The 19,191-nt window shown below is 34.6% G+C and overlaps 1 protein-coding gene across 5 annotated transcripts in view; it reads left to right on the top strand.

Annotated features, from left to right (window-relative positions):
• The window catches only part of RNF180 (ring finger protein 180), a 281,709-nt gene that overhangs the window by 29,183 nt on the left and 233,335 nt on the right, over nucleotides 1-19,191 (top strand). The window lies entirely within an intron of this gene.

Genomic DNA, 19,191 nt, shown 5'->3' with positions numbered 1-19,191 from the left:
TAATTTCCTAGTATAGGAATGCTGGGGGCACACCTACACATGTACACATATCCCTCCAAACCTGACTTAGCTTTTACCTTATTTTACCTGATCCACTGAAAACACTTCAAAGTGGTATTCGAAAGGCATCCCACCTTCCACAGTTACAGTTAAGTTTACCTCTAGCTGCTGACATTAACATGTCGTTAAAGTTTTAAGTGCAGGATCACAAACATAGGTTGAAGATAATAGTCCATGTTTATTTTATCCCCACCATGAGTGAACCTTAGTCATCACCACACAATTAAATTCAAGATCATATTAAAAAATAGAAAACCTATGTTTGTATGTATATAAAAACATATACATATATATAAACATATATATATATATACATATTATCTATATAGTATTCAGTATGGGCCTAAAAGGGAAAGTTCATGTATAATTTAAAAGTCAATAGAAAAACCTGAATAATATTTAAAAGCATTTAATTGGTTGTCCTGGGAAAAGTAAATGTTTTTAAAAAAACAGATAAAATCCCTAAACTTCTCTAAGAGCAATATGCAAGAGGCAATATCAAAGAGGTCCAAACTAGATAGTAATCCATGCACTTTACAGGGAATTTTCAATTCAGCAGAGAGAGTGGATGTAATTGTTTTCTTCCCCTTCTTTGAGAGACTGTTTGTTTTGTTTCAGTTTTTCCTCAGTCACATTTGATCATGATTATTTCCTATCCACTCTAACAGATTAGCCAGCTTGAACTGATAATAGTGGAAGACTTTGCATACTTACCTGTCAGCTACTTTTTTTTTAACATTTTTTAAAAACTGAAAAAACATTTTAATTGGAGGAAAAAATCTTTTCATGCTGAGTATTTTATTGGGTGTAATTTATAGAGTAAAAAAAAAAGTATACAGCTTGATAAATTTTTTTCAGCTCTGCTACAAATCCGATCAAGATATACAATATTTTCATCACCCCAGAAAGTTGTTTTGCCCTTTTCCAGGCAATACTCCCCTCTCACAAGACAACCACTATATTGATGTCACCATAGACTAGTTTTGCCTGTTCCTGACCTTCATTCTAATGGGATCATATAGCATATACTCTTTTGCACCTGACTTATTTTGCTCAGCATAATGTTTTAAAGGCTCATTTATGTTTTGTGTTATGTAGTTTGCTTCCTCTTTTCTGAGTAGTATGCCATTTATGAATATACCAAAATTTATCATTTTTTCCTGCTGATGGACATTTGAATTTCTAGTTTTGGGTTATGAATAAAACTGCTATCAGTATTCTTGTAAAAGACTTTATGTGTTTGTGTTTTGTTATTTCTTTTTGATATATACATAGGAATGAATTGGGGGGGGGGGTCATAGAGTAGGTGTATTTTAAGTTTTTTAGAAGGTGCTAGTAGTTTTCCAAAGTGAATGTTCACTTCCAGCAGCAGTGATGAGAATTCCAGTTGCTCTACACCTTTTGTCTACAGGTGGTATTTTCAGACTTTGTAACTTGAGACATTCCGGTAGATGTATAGTGGTATATCATTATAGTTTTAATTTGTTTTTTCCTAGTGATAATGATGTCCAGTACCTTTTTTTATGCTTATTAGGTAGGCATTGTTTTGAATGTTTTATATTATTCATTCCTTATAGTATAAGGATAGAAGGATAGATTATCTTGAAGGAGATAATCTATCATCTCAATTTTATAGATAAGGGAACTGAGGCACAGAAGATTAAATAAATTGCCTCAGATTACACTTTTACCAGCAGTGCAGTTACAGTTGAACCTGACAGTGAGGGTCCTGAGCTTGTGCACCTCACCCCACACTCTCTTTACTGCCTTTGCTCCTCCATCAGGGTATTATGCAATGTCACACCTTCTCAATAAGCAAGAGAAGTTCAAACACTGCTCTAGGATGTAATGGGATAGGTTGTAGAAGACAGTGATACAAGATTGAAAAAACATTCTGGTCCTCTAGGAGCTTTAAACTGTAGTGAAAATAGGCCAAGCAGTGTAGCCTGATTTGATAAGTACTCTAACAGAGGAATGTAAGCAAATGTTGCCTGGGCTAGTCACAGAGGTTTCCCAAAGGAGATTGTGAAATCTATGTGTGTATTTTTTTTTTTTACAGATTTTTAAGTATAATTTGTAAACCATAAAATTTATTTATTGTAAGAATACAATTCAATGATAACAGTTTTAAAATCTTCCTCTTACCTCAGAAAGTTTTCTTAGGCCCATTTGCCCTGTTTCCAAGCCCAGCCTTGGGCAACCACTGATTTGCTTTCTGTCACTATAGTTTTATATATAAAATAAAATGTTTATGTATATACATAATAAAATATATATATAATTATTGAAACTAACTTATAAAATAAAAATATATTTATTAAAAATAATAGATATAAAATGCATATTTACATAAATATATTATTTAAATATTTTATATTTATATAAAATAATGTATATAAAGGTATATATATTATATGGTATGTATATAAAGGTATATATATTATATGCATATAAAATAAAACATACATATATAAAACCTGTTAAAAACCTGCCTGAGGAATAATTCAATATCATTGTTAAGTCTAGGGGGAAGGAGGAGTATATAATTAGAGAGGGATCCTGAGGGGGCTTCTAAAGTAGTGGTAATGTACTTATTAAGCTGGGTGGTGGGTGTACTGGTATTTGCTTCTCTTTAAGTATTTCTTTGAACTATACAAACATATTTTACATTTATAAATACATGCATTTGATATAAATATTAAAGATGAACTTAGAAGCATCTGTTTTAATTAAAGGAAACAATAAAATAAAATATTGGAATCTAAAAGTAATCTATCAGATGCTATGCTGAAAGAATGCTAAATTTATCACCTATCAAATCATCTTAATTTATTACCTATTTAACAATATAATTTAAAATGTATCTGTGTATAAAATAAGTGTTTTTCTTGTTTCTGGAAGTGTTTTGTTTGTCTACTTTCTGTAAATGAAATCACAACATAGGTGGGTATTCTTCTGGGAATTGCTGCTTTTACTTAATATCAGCATGTAGTGCAGCTCCACTTTTTCACTTTTGTGTAGTATTCCAGTGTATTAATATATCACAATTTATAATTCACTCTACCATTGAGTTAAATTTAGTTGTTTTGCTCTTACAAGCCATGCTACTTGTCCATATCTTGACAAACATAGGCAGGAATATATTACTGCAAATGGAGTTGTATGTTGCAGGATATGTGATTCTTCACCTTTACTGTGCAATGCTAAGTTGTTTTCAAATGACAGTCCCATGAGCAGCAGTTAAACATTGCTGTGATTCCACATCTTTGCCAACATTTAACATCTTTTCATTGTTTAAGGCTGTTTGTGTTTTCTGTGAAATGTCTTTTTGTCCTTGCCTGTTTTTCTGTTATGTAGCTTTGATTTTTGGAAGCTCTTTATGTACTCTGAATACTAATTATTTGTTGGTTATTGTATTGCAAATATCTTTTGCCAGTTTATATAACTTGTATTTCACTCTTTGTGGTATCTTTTGATGAACAGAATTTGTAAAATAATATAGATAAATTTATTAATCATCTCCTTTATGTTCTGTACTTTTTGTTTAAGAAATTCTTCAGTACCCTGAGAAGACTTTTTCCTTTCCTTCTACTGAATACCAAAGTTGAGATAGGCAACTTTCCTTCTTTGTCCTTCTGAGCAACAGGTTTATTTCTCATTCACCCTTATACTGATATTATAACCCAGCTTTACGTAGGAGTTCCCTCTTATAGTCTCCCGACCCTGAGCAAACCCTGGACTTTGTCTCCTGTCTTCCTCACCCCATGCAGGTGTGAAATGGCCCTCAGAAGAACATAAAGGATCATGAAACTGAGGAAATAGCATCCACAGCTGTTGGCTCCAGAGCCACACTTGCTTAGCCCTGACCAATGCCAGGAAATGGAAGTCTCACACGCTGCCTCTTAGTCCCCACAGAACTAGGAACTGGACATTGGAATCACTAACTTTTGCCACAGACTAACTAAGTACCTTCAAAACCAAGCTTGCTAGAAGAAACAACACAAATATACTCATCACTTCTGCTTTCATAATACTGAACAGTGTATCAGCTTGGGGAAAGCTAGGTCATGTGTGGAACTTGAGCTGTAAGGGAATCTGGGACATTTGAGCTTTAGTTTTCCAGCCACTGGCATATGGTAAGGCATGTGACTGGGAATTTAGAATGGAATTTTGAGACAGTCTACAATGTCCACAGGGACAAAAGGGGACTCCTACTCTACCTTCAGGCCTGAGATACATGAAATGTGGGCCAGAACCAAAACCAAAAGCAAAAAATAACAATGAAAACCCTAAAACCAGAAAATGACAAAATTGGTCTCTGTTTGTGAAGTCTGGCGGGGTGGGCGTTGCGTCAGAGGTGGTATCCTCTGCTTTCACTTCTTAGTCTGTTTTGACACAGTTTGGGGCACGTCAAGTTTATGTGGCCTAAAAGGACATTTAAAAAGAGATTTCTGGAAGGCTGTTGGTTCTATGGTTATGGGATTCAGAGCAGAGATCTGAACTGAAAGTGTGGATTTGGGAGTCATCAGCATTTAAGTGGTGAGTCAAGCTGTGAAAGTAGATGAGATCACCATGCAGAGTGTGAATGGAGTGAGAAAGAAGAGGACCTAGGAGCATTTAAGGGATGGACAGGAAAAAGACATCACAAAGTAGGAAAAAAAGAGTAGTAAGAAAGATAGTATTGAAAATCAGGATACGGTGTTATGGAAGTCAAGGGATGAATATCTTCCAGAAGGAGGGATTCGTTAGTAATATTGAACGTTGTAGCGAGACATAGAAGACCAGGTACTACCTTTAATGTGCAGGTTGTACACTGCATAATTCTAGAGGGTGCTAATCTGTGAAAGGTGCCCCCAGATTTGTACGGAAATGGCATACAAACTGCATGGCCAAATGTAGAGACTGTGAATGAGAATTAAAAGTATGCTTTGGATTTAGCAAGGAGGAAATCATTGGTCAATGTTCATTGTAGCTGTGAGTCCTAAGCACCGAAGTGACTGTATCTGGAGATGGGTCTTTAGGAGGTTTCTAAGGTTAAATCAGGTTATAAGGATGGGGCCTTAATCCAGTAAGAAGAAGAGAGAGAGAAATCTCTTTTCTCTCTTATAAGAAGGGGAAAAGAGAGATCTCTTTCTCTCTCTACCATGTGAGGATACAGCAAGAAGGCAGCTATCTGCAAATTAAGAGGAGAGCTCTCACCAGTACCTGAACATGCTGGCACTTTGATCATAGACTTCCAGCCTCCAGGATTGTGAAGAATAAATGTCTGTTGTCTAAGCCACCCAGTCTGTGGTATTTTGTTATGCCAGCTCAGATCAACTAAGATATGACAGGCACTGGAAATTCAATGACGAGCAGAAGAGAAGTGTTCTGTCCTTGTGAAACTTTCAGGATAGTGTTCAATCATAAATATTAAATTATTAGCTGTGTAAGTGGAAAAAAAGGAAACGTATAGGGAGCCATAAAGATAGGACATGGACATAGGATTGTTGTTGTAAGCGGGAGGCTTTTCTGAGGACACGACTTGTGTAGAGATATGGTGGATGAGTAGCCAGGACAGTACAAGACAGAGGACCTTCCAAGCTTTGGGACCAGCATATTCAAAGGCCCTGTGGTGGAAAGAATGTGATGTATCTCCATGGAACTAGAAGATTTCTATGATTGGAGGGCAGAGATAGAGAGTTTGGCCAGATTTGAGGCTAGAAAGATGGGTGTTGGTTAGATAATTTATGGTCTTGCAAGACAAATTAAGGACTTTGATCTTTTTCCTAAAAGCTGGAAAGTCAGTGAAAAGGAGTGACATGACCATTGAATTTTTTACAAATTATTTTGGCAATTTTGAAAGCGTGATATTAGAAAGGTAGCAAGAATACATGCAGGGAACGGTCTGCCTTTAAATGAAGCTTTCAGTTTCTTTTTTATTCATTCTGACTTCTGAGTAAAAAAAATTTTCACCCTTGAAGTATGTTCTCAACCTACAATAGTAAAACCAGGCAGTGCAATAGGATTTGGTTTGTTTATATTTATAACCCTTTAAACATTTAATTAATAATGTTAATCTAAATGACATTTTTATTACCTGATCTTTTTCTCTGTAGTGTTTATAGCTGATAGCTGCAAATATTTAAATAAACTATATTACTTAAATAATATAGTTGGCTAACTTTTAATGTGTTAGCTAAGGGAATGTTATTACTAACATTGGAAATGTGTTAGTGTTAAACATTTTTCAAAAATTATATAATAATATGTCACCTTTTTACATTTAACCTGTTCTGTTCAATTAAAACTCTTAACAATCAGTAAATGATAAAAAGATAATGCATACAGTTTGTAATTTTAAAATTAAAGAAGTTCTCTTTGTACACCGTAACTGAAAACATTCCCTACCCTTAAAGAAAAAGCAATATCAATAACAGTGCGTTAGCTCCCCCTACTGCTTGAACAAAAGATTTCATTTACAAAATATTTTGTCAACATTTTTCTGACAGTATTAAGTGAAACTGGCTGTTAGTTACTTCTCTTCCTTCACTTCCTCCTTTGCCCACATGATAAACTTGAGACACAAAAAGCTGTCTATTAAGGTTTTAAAAATCCTAATAATATAGTTTTTCTAATTTTCAGTTTATTTTTTCCCAAAGAGATAACCTGATGCCACTACTTTAAAGCCTTTAAATTCCTCAAATGAGGTTGCTTCGTTTAATCATTTATCTTAAAATACATCCATTAAAACTTGTTTTATCACATATATTTGTGTGATTTTTTAAAAAAATTAAGTGACTGTAGACTTTATAGTTTGATGTCTTATTTTACCTGTAAAATTAAATTGGAAGTAAATATCATGAATATCATATATATTTATGTTTCTAAGACAGTGTGTGTAATTACAGTTGAAGTAGTTGGCAGTCTCATTTATAACTGAGGCCTCTGTTTATCCTGGTTTTCTTTGTTTGCCATATCTAATTTTCAGAAAGGGAAACAATACTATACACTCTTAACCCAAACTTTTATGCTCCTTCAACCAGTATGAATTGCTGTAACTGATTTTTGTCTTTTTTGTTGGCATGAGAGAATGCTTTAACTTTTAAATACTTAGAGAAAAATATATGCTTGCTTTATGTTAATAGTTCTCAAATCAGGGAGATTGGTTTGGGAGCTGCATATCAGAATCAACTGGAATTTTTTCTAAACCTACCTTTCTTCTGTATAAGTTAGTTCATTGTTTTTGGTTAATTTAAAAGTAAGTTATGCTTCCAGTTTCTGTTTGTTTTGTTTTGCTTTTTTTGTAGTCCTCTGGAAGAATAGTAGTATCACGCCTTAAAACATACTCAGGCTAAAGATGTAAGAAAGATGATTGCCCTAAAAAAGTTAGTATTGATTTGGTATAGGAAGTAACAGTGGAAGCTTAGTGACTTCAGTTCTGAAGCCAGACTGCCTGGATGGAAATCCTTCCTTTGCTACTTACTGTGTGACCTTGGACAAGTTACATAAAAGTTACTTACTTTCTCTTGGTTCAGTTTACTTACTGTGTGACCTTGGACAAGTTACATAAAAGTTACTTACTTTCTCTTGGTTCAGTAAAATAATAAAACCTTTCAAAGAGTGCCTGGGCTGTAGTAGCACAGTACAAATGCTTGTTACCTGGTAAAAATAAGAAGAATAGGTACATTGTAAAATTTCCTTTACATACCTAGATATATGACGCCAATGTTTTTTCTCATAGGAATGTTCATAGAACATCTCTAGAATTTATAACAGATAGTGGTTTCTTAGTACACTCATCAATCTTATGTGACTAAATATCATGATCACTTTATCTGATTAAATGAAATAATGGAATATGCACAATGAAATAGTAAAATGCGATAATACGTGTTAAGGTAAAACACAGTCCCTGGCATATAAATAAGTTTCTTTACTCCCTTTGTATGGTCAACACTGTATCTAGTAATGACCCAATAAATCTTGATAGGTTGATTGCTATTAACTTACTTTGACATAATATTCTATTCTTTATACCAATGTAGAAATATTTATTTATTTAGCTCATGGATAGACAGAACCTTGAAAAGTCAAAAAAAATTCGGATCTAATAGTGAAGTAAAGAAGGCTGTATTTGTCAATTCCACTTTGTATTCTCTATGAGAGCCTTTTTAAGAATTCATTAGTTATACTAATCTGCATAACTCTCAGCTCCTAATGGAAGGGGCTAATGTGTACAGGTATTGATGTTTACAAGATTAATTCTGTTCTTCAAAAAGTAAATTTAGGTAAAGTTACACTGCTAACTTCTAGGGTTAGTTTTATTAGGGTATAATTTTTTTTTATTTTGGGCTGCATTGGGTCTTCGTTGCTGTGCATGGGCTTTCCCTAGTTGCAGTGAGCGGGGGCTACTCTTTGTTGCGGCACGTGGGCTTCTCATTGTGGTGGCTTCTCGTTGCAGAGCAGGGCTCTAGGTGCACGGGCTTCAGTAGTTGTGGCTTGTGGGCTCAGTAGTTGTGGCTTGCGGGCTGTAGAGCACATGTTCAGTAGTTGTGGTGCATGGGCTTAGTTGCTCCGCGACATGTGGGATCCTCCCAGACCAGGACTTGAACCCGTGTCCCCTGCATTGGCAGGTGGATTATTAACCACTGCGCCACCAGGGAAGCCCAAGGGTATAATTTATATGTAATGAAATACACATTTCAGTGAGCTTTGACAAATGTATATGTACTCGTGTACCTGCCACCATTGTCAAGAGGTAACAACATTTGGTCTTTTCTAGAGTTTCTTACATATGTAATCATAGAGCATATATTCTTTTATGTCTGGCTTTTTATGCTCAGCATAGTGTTTTTTGAAATTGATTCATATTGTTGCATATATCAGTAGTCCATTCCTTTTTATTACTGAGTATTACTTCATTGTATACATTTCACAGTTGTTTATCTACTGTATGGATGCTGTAGTTGTTGATGGACATGTTAGGTGTTTGCAGTTTTGAGCTACAAATCTTTATGTGGACCTATATTTTTATTTTTCTTGGTTACTACTAGGGATTGCTTGGTTCTGTGATAAGTGTGGGCATAGCTTTTTAAGAAACTGACAAACTGTTTTCTAAAATGACTATATCATTTTGCATTCCCACTGAAAACATATGAGTTTCAGTTGTTCTATGTCTTTGTCTGTACTGATATTTTCAGTTCTTTTTGCTTTATTCTTTCCCTTTTTTTCTTTTGTTTTTTCCATTTTAGCTCTTGTAATAAATATGTAATGTTGTCTCATTATAGTTTGAATTTGCCTTTCTCCAGTGACTGTTATGCCTCTTTTCATGTGATTATCGGACATTAGTATATCTTCTTTTGTGAAATGTCTGTTGAAATTTTATAATCATTTTTTAAATTGTATTTTCTTCGTATTTAGTTGTAAGAGTTCTTTATATATTCTGGCTAAAATGTTCTTGTCAGATACAGGTTTTGCAAAAATTTTCTTCTAGTCTGCGGTTTCTGTCTTCATTTTCTTAGTGATGACTTTCAAAGAGTAGATGGTTTTAATTTTGATGAAATCCAGTTTATCAGTTTTTTCCTTTATGGGTAATGTTTTTGTGTCCTGAGACTACTTTGCCTATCCCCGGGTTTCAAAGATTTTTTTCCTGTTCTAGACATTTTGTGGTTATGGCTTTTACTTTTAAGATCCTGATCCATTTTGATTTGTTTTTCATGTGTGTGGTAAGCATTTTTATTATTTTTGTTATTATTTTTTTACTTCATATGGATATTCAGTTGTTCCAGCACCAATTATTGAAAAGTCTATCTTTTCTCATTATCTTGGCATATTTACCAAAAAACAATTGACTAAATTTATATACAGATCTATTTTTTTACTCTATTCCATTGATCTTATAAGTGTTAAAATCAGATAGTGTATGTCCTCTACATTTCTTATTCTGTTGCAAAACTTTTCAGGATGTTTTAGGTCATTTTGCATTTTTTACATAAATTTTAAAATGTATTTATCAAATTCTATAAATAATCCTGCTGGGATTTTGAGTGGGTTGTATTGAATCTATAGGTTAATATAGAAGCAATTGACATCTTAAAAATATCAAACTTTCCATTCTGTGAACATGGTATATATCTTGGTTTTATTAGGTCTTTAATTTTTCTGTATAGTGTTTTGTAGTTTTCAGTGGACAAGTCTTGTATATATTGTGTCAAGTTTATACCTAAGTAGTTCATGTTTTCTTGGTACTATATTAAGTGGTATTTTTTAAATGTTTACTTTCCCATCGTTTGTTGTTACAGAAGTGCGGTACACAGAAATTTGTATATGGACATTCTATACTGAAACTGTGCTTATTAATTTAACAGTTTTTATGGTGAATTTCTTAGTATTTTCTTTATGTTGTGTTGTCTGTGAAAAAGTTATTTTGTTATCTTTTTAAATTATGCTAAAATACACATAACATAAAATTTACCACTACTGATATCTAGTACACTTACAATGCTGTGCAACCATCATCACTATCTAGTTCCAGAACATTCTTATCACCCCATGTGGAAAGTCCATGCTCATTAAGCAGTTATTGCCCGTTTCCACCTCCCCCAAACCCCTGGCAATTACTAATATGCTTCCTGTCTCTATGGATTTACTGATTCTGGATATTTAATACAAAGGGAATCACACAATATACAGCCTTTTAGTCTGGCTTCTTTCACCCAGCATAGTGTTTTCAAGGTTTATCCATGTTATAGCATGTATCAGTATTTTATCCCTTTTTATGACTGCACATTATTTCATCATAGGGATCTACCACATATTGTTTATACATTTATAAGTTGATGGACATTTGAGTTGTTTCCACCTTTTGACTATTTTCAGTAGTGTTGCTATGAACATTTTTATACAAGTTTTTGTTCGAACACCTGTTTTTTTATTATTTTGGATATACACCCAGGAGTAGAATTCTTAAGCCAGTTGGTAATTCAATGTTTAACTTATTGAGGAACCACAAAACTATTTTCCACAGTGGCTGCACCATTTACATTCCCATCATAAATGTACAGTGGGTCCAATTTCTCCACATCCTTACCAACCGTTATTTTCTGTTTATTTCATTATTTTTATTTTTTATTATAGCCGTCCTAAGTGGGTGTGAAGATGTATCTTGTCGTTTTGTTGATTTCTAATCTGTATGTCTTTTATTTCTTTTTCTTGTCATACTGTACTGACTTGGACTATCAATACAATGTGGACTAGAAAGGTGAGAATGAAGACATTCTGTTCCCAATCTTAGGGTAAAACAATTATCTTACACCACTGAGTATAAGTTTAGTTAAAGGTTTTTCATAGATACCTTTTATCAGTTTGAAAAAGTTTTCTTCCATTTTTAGTTTCTAAGTTTTCATTATGAATGGATGTTGAATTTTATCAATGATTTTTCCACATATATCAAAATATTTTCTACATTTTTGTTCTGTTTTATATTATTATATTGAGTTATATTGAATGATTTTTGAATGCTATATCAATCTTTCATTCCTGAGATACACACCACTATGTATTCCTCAATTCTTTCAGCAGTGTTTTCTAGTTTACGATGGAGAGATCTTGTACATATTGTATTAAATTTATTCCTAAGTTCATGTTTTTTTGCTGCTGTTATAATTGATATTTAATAAGTTACCCATTACAATTTCTTGTGGCTAATCTAAAGAAATAGAGTTGAATTTGTATATTGACTTTATATCCTGCAAACGTATTATGCTAAACTCACTTTTTAGTTGCTTTTTGTGGATCTCTTAGTATTTTCTACGTATATATGATAATCTATTGCTAAATTTTACTTATTAATATTTTATCAAGGATTTTGATGCTTTGTTTAAGAAAGATGTTCGTCTGTGGATGTCTTTTTTATTCAAAGTATAGTTAACTTACAATATTATATTAATTCCAGATGTACAGTGTAGTAATTTGATATTTTTACGTATTATACTTCACATAGTTATTATAAAATATTTACTATGCTCCAATGCTGTACATTATGCCCTTGTAACTTATGTATTTTATACCTAGTTATCTGTACTTCTTAATCCTTTTCACCCATTTTAGCCCTCCTCTTATCCGTCTCCCTTTTGGCATCCACCAGTCTGTTCTCTGTATCTGTGAGTCTGTTACTGTTTTGTTATATTTCTTTGTTTTTTAGATTCCATATATAAATGAAAACGTGCAGTATTTATCTTTCTCTCTCTGACTTATTTTACTAGCATAATGTCATCCAGGTCCATCCATGTTGTCACAGATGGCAGGATTTTATTCTTATTTATGGCTGAGTTACACTCAATTGTGTGTGTGTGTGTGTGTGTCTATACACATACACAAACACATATACCACATTTTCTTTATCCATTGATGGACATCTTTGTTGTTTCCATATTTCACTGTTGTAAGTAATGCTGCCGTAAACATTGGGATGCATATATCTTTTTGAAGTATTATTTTTGTTTTCTTCAGATAAATGCCCAGAAGTGGAATTACTGGATTGTATGGTAGCACTGTTTTTTTTTTTTGGTTTTCTTTTTGAGGAACCTGCATACTATTTTGAATAGTGGCTGTACCAGTTTATATTCCCACCAGCAGTACATGAGGGTTTCCTTTTCTCCTCATCCTTGTCAACACATGTTATTTCTCATCTTTGTGATGGTGGTCATTCTGACAGGTGTGAGGTGATATCTCATTATGGTTTTGATTTGCATTTCCCTGATGACTAGGGGTGTTGAGCATTTTTTCATGTGCCTGTTGTCCATCTGTATGTCTTCTTTGGAAAAATGCCTGTTTAGATTCTCTGACCATTTTTTAACTGTATTGTTTGTTCTATTTGATATTTAGTTGTGTGAGTTCTTTATCTATTTCAGATATTAATGCTTTATCAGTTACATCATTTGAAAATATCTTTTCCCATTCATTAAGTTGCCTTTCCATTTTGTTGATGGTTTCCTTCACTGTGTAAAAAGCCTTTAAGCTTGATTAGGTCCAATTTGTTTGTTTTCACTTTTGTATTCCATGCTTAAGGAGACAAATTCAAAGAAAATATTGCTAAGACCAGTGTCAAAGACCATACTGCCTATGTTTTCTTCTAGGAGTTTTGTGGTTTCACGTCTTACATTTTGGTCTTTAATACATTTTGAATTTATTTTTATATATGGTGTGAACAGATGTTCTAATTTCATTCTTTTACATGTAGCTCTCCAATTTTCCCAACACCACTTATTGAAGAAACTGTCTTTTCCCTATGGTATATTCTTGCCTCCTTTGTTGTAGATTAATTGACCATATGTGTGTCAGTTTATTTCTGTTCCATTGATCTTTGTGTCTGTTTTTGTGCCAGTACAATACTGTTTTGGTAACTGTAGCTTTTTGTAGTATAATCTGAAGTCAGGAAGCATGATACTTTTACCTTTGTTCTTTTTCTCTCAAGATTGCTTTGGCTTCTTGGGGTCTTTTGTGGTTCCATACAAATTTTAGGATCATTTGTTTTAGTTCTGTGAAAAATGTAATGGGTATTTTGGTAGGGATTACATTAAATCTGTAGAATGCTTTGGGCAGTATGGACATTTCAACAATATTTTTTCCAATCCATGAACATGGGATATCATTCCATTTATTTATATTATTTTTAATTTCTTTCTTCAGTGTCATATAGTTTTCAAAGTACAAGTCATCACCTCCTTGGTTAAATTTATTCCTAGGTATTTTATTCTATTTGATATGATTGTAAATGGGATTGTTTTCTTGATTTCTCCTTCTGATAGTTTATTATTAGTCTATAGAAATGCAACAGATTTCTTATATTTTTCTTATATCCTGCAACTTTATTGAATTCATTTATTAGTGCTAATAGTTTTTTGGTGAAGTATTTAGGGTTTTCTGAAGAGTACAGTATCATGTCATTTGCAAATAGTGACAGTTTTACTTCTTTCCTTCCAATTTGGATGCCTTTTTTTTTTTTCTAGTCTAATTGCTGTTGCTAGAACTTCCAATACTGTGTTGAGCAAAAGTGTTTAGAGTGGGTATCCTTGTTTTTTTTTTTTTTTTATTGAAGTATAGTTGATTTACAGTGTTGTGCTTGTCTTATTTCTAATCTCAGAGGAAAAGCTTTGAACTTTCCACTGTTGAGTAGAATGCTAGCTGTGAGTTTGTCATAAATGGTGTTTACTGTGTTGAAGTATGTTCCCTCTATACCAACTTAGTCAAGATTTTTTTTATCATGAATTGATGTTGGATTTTGTCAAGTACTTTTTCTGCATCTGTTGAGATGATTGGGTAATTTTTATTCTTTGTTTTGTTAATGTGATGTATCACGGTGATTGACTTGTGGTTGTTGAACCATCTTTGTATCCATGGAATAAATCCCAATTGATCATGATGTATGATCCTTTTTATGTATCATTGAATTTGGTTTGCTAATATTTCATTGAAGATTTTTGCATCTGTGTTCATCAGGGATGTTGGCCTCTAATTTTCTGTAGTAGTAGTGTCTTTGTCTGGTTTTGGTATCAGAGTAATGCTGGTCTCATAGAATGAATTTGGAAGTGTTCCCTCCTGTTCAATATTTTGGAATAGTTTGAGAAGGATAGGTATTAACTCTTCTTTAAGTTTTTCATAGAATTGCCCTGTGAAGCTGTTGTGTCGTGAACTTTGGTTTTTGGGGAGTTTTTTGATTACTGATTCAATTTTAATATTAGTAATTGGTCTATTTATATTTTCTGTTTGTTTTTTATTCAGTCTTGGATGATTGTATGTTTCTAGAAATTTATCCAATTATTCTAGATTGTCCAGTTTGTTAGCATGTACCTGTTCATAGTATTATTATATTTCTGTGATGTTGGTTGTAATTTCTTCTCTCCATTTCTAATTTTGTTTACTTAGACTTCATTTTTTTTTTCCTTGATGAGTCTGGCTAAAGGTTTGTCAATTTTGTTTATCTTTTAAAAACCAGCTCTTAGTTTCATTGATCTTTTTTTTTGTCTCTATTTCCATTCTAATCTTTATTATTTTGTTTGATTTTCTCTGTTTTAATGAAATTAGGTGAAAGAGTTACATATCCTGGTCTTGAAGGTGTGTCCGTGTGTGGGAACATCCCTATACAGGCCGCTTGTACCCCGTGGCATTGGTGGGAGAGTTGGATCTGAAGTGATCATGGGCCATGTCTTTTCCTGGGATGTGCTGCTGACCACTGCCTTGGTGGGAGGTAGGGAAAAAGTTGGGTGAGCTAGAGCCAGAGCCCAGTGTGAGTCAGGGTTTTTCCCATACTTGATAGTAATTGCACCCCTGTCTGATGGTGGAACTGTGGCCTGAGGGGCTAGAGCAGGAGCCCTGAGGGAATTGGGCTTTTCCCTCAGAGCATTGGTGGTCTTGGACTTGGATTGTCTTGGTTAGGGGTGAGGTCAGGGCCCAAGAGGCTGGAGCAGCAGTTCTGATCTGGTTTTGCATCTCCTCTTCTCAGCAGGCATACAATGGTGATGGTGGTCTCTGCCTTGGTTGGGGGGAGGTTGTCAGGGCCCAAGGGGCTAGGGCAGCCATTCTGAGCTGGCTGTGCTTCTCCCTACTGTGTGTGATGGCAGTCTCCACATTGGTGGGAAGCAATACCTGAGCTGGAGGGGCTAGAGCAGGTGCTCAGTGTAGGTTGGGCGGGCATTCTGGGATGGTCCTGGCAGGCTGGCCAGAGCACCAAACAGTTTTCATTCTGCTGCCTCTATCCTTGGACTGGGAGCAAGCAAGTCTGTGTGCATGCCCTTCAAGAGCAGAGTCCCGGTTTCTTACAGCCCTCTGGAAAGCCCCACTGATTTTCTAAGCATCCAAGGGGACCCGTCTTCCTGTTGCCAGACCCCAGGGCTTGGGTGCTTAATATGGGACTTGAACCCCTGACTTCTTAGGGAGGATGCCAAGACTGTGATACCCCCTTCCTCTTCTTGGTCACCCACTAGGGGGCTAGGTTGCAACTAGAAATGCTTCTCTTCCTCTCCTACCAGGCTCTGTGTGGTTCTGTCTTTCATAACCTTGGTTGTAAAAGAGCCATCTGTCCTGCTAGTGTTCAGGTCATTCTCAACAAGAGCTGCTCTATATGTAGTTGTAGTTTTGATGTTTTCATGGGGGTAAGTGAGCTCAGGGTCTTCCTACTCCATCATCTTGATCCTCTCCTTCATGGATGTCTTTTATTATAACGTCTTTATCTTTAAAAATTTTTGTGATAATGCTGGCCTTATAAAATGAGTTGTGAAGCAGTCCATCATACTCAGTTTTCTGAAAGAATTTGTATAGGGTTTGTATATTTATTCGTTAACTGTTTGATACAGTTCACCAGAAAAGCCATCTGGGCCTGGAGCGGTTTGTTTGCTTTTGGTGGGAGACAAGATTTAATTTCGAATTTAGCTTAATTGATTTAGAACTGTTCATATAGCCCATTTCTTCTTGATTCATTTAAGTAAATTGTATCTTTTAAGAATTTTATTTCATCTAGTTAGCCAACATTTTTCATAAAAATATCCACTCCATTACATTATTATTGTTTAAATGTCATTGATTCTATAATCATGTCTCTCCTTTTCCCAAATATTGGTCATGTTTTATCTTTCTTTAATATCTTTCAGTTTCATTGTCTATTTTTTATTTTATTTATTTCTGATATATATTATTTTCTTTCTATTTACTTTAGTCTTCATTTGCTCTTCTTGTAGCTTTCTAAGTTGGAAGAAGCTTAGATCATTGAATCCTTTATTTTGTCAAATGTATTTATACTCTAAAGTATCCTATGACCACTGCTTTATCTGCATCCTACAAATTTTAATATGTTTGTTTTCCTTTTTATTCAATTTGAGGTATTTTCTCATTTCTCTTGTAATTTCTTCTTTGACCCATAGGTTCTTTAAAGTATGTTTATTAATTTCCAAATACTTGGGGATTTTTCAGATATCTTTCTGCTATTGTTTTCTAATTTAATTCCATTATAGTAGAGAACACATTTGGCATTACTTCATTCCTTTCAAATCTAAATAATGGTCCAACAAATGGTCTTTCATGGATGTATTCCATGTGCACTTTAAACAAATATCTATTCTGTGTTGTTGGGTATAATGTTGCACAAATGTCAGTTGATTGATGGTGTTGTCTAAATGTTCTATATTCTTTTTTATTTTCTTTTTTTTACATCTTTATTAGAGTATAATTGCTTTACAATGGTGTGTTAGTTTCTGCTTTATAACAAAGTGAATCAGTTATACATATACATATGTTCCCATATCTCTTCCCTCTTGCGTCTCCCTCCCTCCCACCCTCCCTATCCCACCCCTCCAGGCGGTCACAAAGCACTGAGCTCATCTCCGTGTGCTATGCGGCTGCTTCCCACTAGCTATCTATTTTACGATTGGTAGTGTATATATGTCCATGCCTCTCTCTCGCTTTGTCACAGCTTACCCTTCCCCCTCCCCATATCCTCAAGTCCATTCTCTAGTAGGTCTGTGTCTTTATTCCTGTCTTACCCCTAGGTTCTTCATGACATTTTTTTTCTAAATTCCATATATATGTGTTAGCATACGGTATTTGTCTTTCTCTTTCTGACTTACTTCACTCTGTATGACAGAATCTAGGTCCCTCCACCTCATTACAAATAGCTCAATTTCGTTTCTTGTTATGGCTGAGTAATATTCCATTGTATATATGTGCCACATCTTCCTTATCCATTCATCTGAAAATGGACACTTAGGTTGTTTCCATCTCCTGGCTATTGTAAATAGAGCTGCAATGAACATCTTGGTACATGACTCTTTTTAAATTATGGTTTTCTCAGGGTATATGCCCAGTATTGGGATTGCTGGGTCATATGGTAGTTCTATTTGTAGTTTTTTAAGGAACCTCCATACTGTTCTCCATAGTGGCTGTACCAATTCAATTTCCCACCAGCAGTGCAAGAGTGTTCCCTTTTCTCCACACCCTCTCCAGCATTTATTGTTTCTACATTTTTTGATGATGGCCATTCTGACTGGTGTGAGATGATATCTCATTGTAGTTTTGACTTGCATTTCTCTAATGATTAATGATGTTGAGCATTCTTTCATGTGTTTGTTGGCAGTCTGTATATCTTCTTTGGAGAAATGTCTATTTAGGTCTTCTGCCCATTTTTGGATTGGGTTGTTTGTTTTTTTCTTACTGAGCTGCATGAGCTGCTTATAAATTTTGGAGATTATTCCTTTGTCAGTTGCTTCATTTGCAAATATTTTCTCCCATTCTGAGGGTTGTCTTTTGGTCTCGTTTATGGTTTCCTTTGCTGTGCAAAAGCTTTGAAGTTTCATTAGGTCTCATTTGTTTACTTTTGTTTCCATTTCTCTAGGAGGTGGGTCAAAAAGTGTCTTGCTGTGATTTATGTCATAGAGTGTTCTGCCTGTTTTGCTCTAAGAGTTTGATAGTTTCTGGCTTTATATTTAGGTCTTTAATCCATTTGGAGCTTATTTTTGTGTATGGTGTTAGGGAGTGAACTAATCTCATACTTTTACATGTACCTGACCAGTTATCCCAGCACCACTTATTGAAGAGGCTGTCCTTTCTCCACTGTACATTCCTGCCTCCTTTATCAAAGATAAGGTGACCATATGTGCGTGGGTTTATCTCTGGGCTTCCTATCCTGTTCCATTGATCTATCTTTCTGTTTTTGTGCCAGTAGCATACTGTCTTGATTACTGTAGCCTTGTAGTATAGTCTGAAGTCAGGGAGCCTGATTCCTCCAGCTCCGTTTTTCGTTCTCAAGATTGCTTTGGCTATTCGGGGTCTTTTGTGTTTCCATACAAATTGTGAAATTTTTTGTTCTAGTTCTGTGAAAAATACCAGGGTAGTTTGACAGGGATTGCATTGAATCTGTAGATTGCTTTGGGTAGTAGAGTCATTTTCACAATGTTAATTCTTCCAATCCAAGAACATGGTATATCTCTCCATCTATTGGTATCATCTTTAATTTCTTTCATCAGTGTCTTATAATTTTCTGCATACAGGTCTTTTGTCTCCTTAGGTAGGTTTATTCCTAGATATTTTATTCTTTCTGTTGCAGTGGTAAATGGGAGTGTTTTCTTGATTTCACTTTCAGATTTTTCATCGTTAATGTAT

This window comes from Orcinus orca, chromosome 3 (genome assembly GCF_937001465.1).
Source record: "Orcinus orca chromosome 3, mOrcOrc1.1, whole genome shotgun sequence".
In the NCBI taxonomy this organism is placed as follows: Eukaryota; Metazoa; Chordata; class Mammalia; order Artiodactyla; family Delphinidae; genus Orcinus; species Orcinus orca.
This window is presented reverse-complemented; position numbering and strand designations above follow the sequence as displayed.